The sequence below is a fragment of the Pteropus vampyrus genome, unplaced genomic scaffold, assembly GCF_000151845.1.
Source record: "Pteropus vampyrus isolate Shadow unplaced genomic scaffold, Pvam_2.0 Scaffold119, whole genome shotgun sequence".
NCBI lineage: Eukaryota > Metazoa > Chordata > Mammalia > Chiroptera > Pteropodidae > Pteropus > Pteropus vampyrus.
This window is the reverse complement of record NW_011888900.1, coordinates 1,518,259-1,523,706: the sequence shown is the minus strand read 5'-3', so window position 1 is coordinate 1,523,706 and position 5,448 is coordinate 1,518,259.

Below are 5,448 nucleotides of genomic sequence, written 5' to 3'. Positions count from 1 at the left end.
TTATAAAAAACTAAAAAGCATGTAAAATATTTTAGTCATTTTCCAAGTTTCTATCATTTTAAACTCAAAAATTCAAGTTAATTCAAGGAAGTTAACTCTCTAAATGTTAATATTTAAAAGAGCTAGACATGCCCTCGAGTTAGGCTGCTTAGAGACCTCATCACAGAAGGTCCCAGAGAGTGTCTGTGATTCACTAACAAAGATAATAATGTGAGATAAATCTGGCTGGGGGGGGATATTGCGAGCAAAGAGCTGTAGAAACGGAAATCTGTAAAAGAAATAATGAGACATTTACTCCCGGAAAAGATAAGATCCTTAGTTGGAGTGAGCAAGCGAAAAAGAAAATAGTGCGAGGCAATGGTTTTCTATGGCGTAAACTACAATATTCAATGAAAATTATGATCTCGAAAATTTTAAACAATTTTCTCACTTGTATTAATTGAATTCTATTATTTCTCTAGCACTAAAAATGTTACATCAGATTCACACTCTCAAAATGCTTCGCTTTTCCCACAGGGGTTTGTCAGCCTAGATCCAGAGACAGTTGAGCTTTCAGCAAACGCGAAACCATTTTATTAATATGGAACACCTGAGTTAACGATGTGCATTGTGTCAAAAATTTTCAGCTCAAAACAATAGCGCGGTTTCTTTCAAGCAATCGCAAACACTAACTAGGGAGAACGAAACAAAAGCTTTTGAGTTTCCTGATGTTTTTGCATAAAAGCTACACATTATTTCCACTCCGGTTCAGCAATCCCAATAGTTTTTTTTTTTAAAGAACTTAGAGGTTTCATTTTCAAGTTGATTTGTGGAAGCTCTAGTTCTAAAGAGGGCAGGTGGTGTACCTCCCTGTGCCAGAGCAGGACAGACGGTCCTTCCTCACTGCTGTTGGTCATTAATGGTGAACAGCTGCCTCGCCAGAAACGTGAGGCAGCACATGAGTCATCAACCACATTTTAATGTACTTTTGCGAACAGCAACTCAAACGCTTCATTTTAATGGGCTTGTTCAAATATTTCCGCCTTCCATTATACACCACAGCTTTAGTAATAAAAATGATTGATTAGTATATACATACAAGTTTTACTTTTCTCCTTGAATATATAATTCTGCCTTTTAAGTAGGAAGCTGTCCCCATCCATGGTGGATTTTGAGGCATACTAGCAATGCTGGCTTCCCCAAAATATTATTGTTTATTAGCATATTACAACTCCTGAAACAGCGACATTGCATATTTATTCCATTAGTATAAGAATGTTTGTCCTCAAGTGTCTCTTTTTCAAATTCAAATTCTCTTCATATCAACCCAAACCATTAGCAGTTCTTAATAATTCCTTTCGACAGATTTATCCTATCAGAAATAGGGCAAGTAAGTCTGACACTGGTAGGAAGAACAGCGAGTTTCACAGTGTAAGCGTGGTTGACCATTTCTAGCTCTGCAGTATAATTTCTTGGAAATTTGTTAAAAATAAAAGTTTTTAGGCTTCATTTTCAGAGACTCTCTCACTTAGTAAATCTAGATGGGCCTCCAGGTTGTACTTTTATTTTAGAAGATTGGGTGACGTTGATGCAGCTGGCTAGCAGACCAATGTTTGTTGAAAAACTGATAAGACATCACCTACTAAAGGTAACTTAGGTATTACCTGAGACACTGTGAATCCAGGTGTGTGCGTACACACATGCACACACTGTGGCCGCGATGGTGAAGCATCCACCCCACATCGGCAGGAACCATGTGAGGACCTCTGTCTCCAGTGCCTAAGGAAATGCCTGCTGCCTGGTAGGTAGGTGTACAGTGGTTTTTGAACAAGTGAATATATAAGGATCAGGGTGTGAGGCAGACCATGAGAGAGAGAAGACAGGACAAAGAAAAAGAACTAATAGTAATTTTCGTATGCCCATTTTTTTTCCCTAATGGGGTAAAAAATGTCCAAGAGAGCTTAACAATCATCCTAAATATATGAAATTTCTCCTTCCCTTATGGCAACAAGTAACTTGTACTAAATGAATGAATAAGAATGAATAAGAAAATGAATAAGAAAAAATCTGAAAAATGGGATGGAGGAGTAATGATATAAAAGTTCTGTCACTTCAGAATCTGCCTAAGGGCAGTCTCCCCAATCTATTTAAATTACCTAATTATTTTACTTCGCAAACCGGATATTTGCCATATATGGCCCAACAAGTCAACACTTAAATCATCTGTCAGAAAGGGAGAAGCTGCTGAAAAGAAAATGAAAATGAAAAGGAGTTTTAACTGCAGTTCTGAGGTCTTAGGCAAGACGTTAAAAATTCTTGTGATTCTGATTTTCGATCTGCCAATTAATCAATGTAACACAAAAATAATGTGATATTTTGTAATATGCCTTATGTGTGATAAAATGGAAAAGGCATATTAAAGATGAAAGTAATTTAGCTTCTCACAGCTAAGGTGCTATTCCTTTGATTTTTTTTTCCCCCACTCTGCCAATTCTGGCCAATAAAACTAGGTAAATTAATCCCTTAAGTATTTCCTTCAAATGGTTGAAGAGAGGTTGAACTTAACTTTCATCTGATTAGATTCCCATGGACCTAGGGCACTGAAGAAGCTAAATTATCTTCTGATTGCTAACAGAATAGATATGGTGGGTGAGTGAGTGAGTGAGTGAGTGTGTGTGTGTGTGTGTGTGTAGAGTGTGTGGTTCACTGCATATAGATATGGCCCAGGATACAGGCTTGGAGATTAGCTGGTGATTCCAAGTTACTTTTTCTGGAGTAAAAGGAGTCACTGTGTGGCTCGTGTGTTAAGGGGGTGTTGTCCACAATCATTAAAGTTGGTGGACTAGGACCGTTTTTAATATTTTATTTTTCTATGTTCCAAAATTGTCATTTAGTCAGTCTTATGCTAGTGATCTCATTAGTCCTGCCAAGTAGATTCTATGGTGTCCCCTTTAAAAAGAATTTAGGCACACAGAGGTTCAGAAAACTTTCCCCAGTTTATACGAATAATAAATAATAAAATTTGACTCACTATGGCTTATTGAAACTAGAAATGCAAAGAGGATTTAAGATTAGCAAGGAGGAGGGCAGAAATCAGTACGGGGGGGGATCACTGAGCAAGTTGACATAATGGAAGACACCAGAAGCAGGGTGGGCGGGAGGTGGGGGGGATTTTATTCCGTGGAAAATGATTACAGAAACAAGAACTAAGAACACTTGCCTCAAGCCTCCTTCCAGAGCTCCGAGGCAAAGTTATTTCTTTGCTGACACAGACAGATGACCAAGCTGTTTCCAAGACTAAAATGGTTTCACCTTTGAGGTCTGGTCAGCAATGCGTGTCTTAGAGTAACATGAAGCTCACTGGTGCCGAGAGGCTGATACGTGTCCCGCCTGAGCTCGCCCCATGGAGAGCCTTGGTCCCGCCTGGGCCTCTGGCTCCCACAAAATTCTGAACTCGTGTAGAGCGGACCGCACAGTTCCCAGAACTGAACACCACCCCATCCCGGCAGCGTAGTACGGTTGGCAGGACGGGGCTGCTGTTCCTGAATTCTGAACCCCGAGAGATTCGTACGGAATGTGGAAACTCCCATGAAGATTCAAATGTGCTCGGGAACCGGGGCCTGCTTTTGGATGTACGCACTATGGACGGAGAAGGAAGATTTGTATCTTTACCTGAGGGTATCACCTAAGGAAATTTCTGGCAAGGGGGCAGAGCCGACGCCTCACCTTGCACTCGTGGGGGAAGCCCAGAGAGGATGACGAAATCCTGGGAAGAAGCTCACATTGGGGCCTGTGGGGACTTTGATCCATGATCTGAACGGCTTCCCTAATTTTCAACTGGTTTTCCCTAGACTTTTACCTTGAACCTCCTCGGCAAAAATTCTGACCAAATCTTTTGTCTAATCTCTTGTATCTGACTTGAAACGTTGACACTTTCCTCCATGACTCTTCAAGCTGAACTTGACCTTATGACGACTCCCCTCGAGCCTTTGGAAGTCAAATACAGTAAGAGATTAGGGCTGCAGCACGTGGGATGACTTGCAGAACGATTATGAGAATAAAAGACAACTTACTGAACAGATCACACGTGACAGGCACTGTTCTAATGACTTTACATGCACTGACTTATTTAACCTTTTTGACCGTTTGAGATAGATTCTATTAAGTCACCCACTTTACGCACTAAAACTGAGACGCAAAGGGAGTTAAACACCTTTCTCAAGGTCACACATCAGATGAGAGGCACAGCTGAGATCCTAATGCTACAAAGCAGTCCACTATCCAATGAATATTTCCCAGAATTCATAGCTGAGAAAGAAAATCCACATGCCAGAATAATCAGGAAAGTTTCACTGAGAAGTTCCAACTTTTGGTAGATTTTAAACTGGCAGAAAGGAATGAAAAAAAAGAAGCCTAAATAAAGAGATAAAAGGCATAGTAGGACTGGAGTCCGTAAGGGTTGAGGTATAAGACTTCATTTAAATACGAGTTAGAGACAGAGTGATAAAATAACAAAAAACAAAAGGTACTGATCCTTAGCTAGCAATTTTGGACAGGAATGGGTAAGCAATATAAAACCATTTAGGGAGCGAGATAACAAAACCCCAGTTAATGAATAATCTGGCAGCTTTGGAAAGAAAACCTTAGAACTGAGAAAACAACGTAATTCATGAATGGATGATAAGACTTAAAAGAGTGTAGCTGTAAGAAAAAGGCAAAGGATTAGATTCATGAAGCGTTTCTCTAAGGGAACAAACGGAATCTAGAAACGTTGACTAGTAAAAGTTAATACGCCGCTATTATTTTAAATTTGGTAAACAGGAAAACTGAAGTGCCATTTGTAAAAGAAAAGTTTGAAAATTATGGTTCAAATATAGGTTAAAAAATCATTTGCTTTAGGTATCATATGCCTTGTGGTCATGTATAATTAATTTAATCTATGAACTATTCTTAATACTATGTAGAAACAAAGAAACATTAATTTAAAGAATATGGCAAAAAAAATAGAATATGGCTGTAAAGTCAACTTGACAACTAGTAAGTAATCATTTTTCAACAGTCATTGACTGCTCACTGTGAGTCAGATGCTGGGGTAGAAGCTGAGCACACACGATTGAACAAGATCCCAGCTGACTCTGCCTTCAGAGGGAAGGCGGACGTTAATGTACTAGGGTGCCACAGAGGAAGTACCGTGTATCCTGGGGCCCATGGAGTTAAGCTAAGCCTGTCATGAGGAATCACATTTAGTTACATACGAGAAAATTTAAATATTGTCTGAACTGGGGAGTTGAGATAAAGGGCAAAGTTGATGACCACACTCCACTGTCTACTTAAGATGGATCCACTAAAAAAAAAAAAAAAAAAAAACACACACACAAAAAAAAAACCACTCAAGAAAGACCAGGTTTACGTGGGAGGAAGCAATGCCGGAGGAAGCAATGCCGAACTATAAGAAAACATTATTTCTCA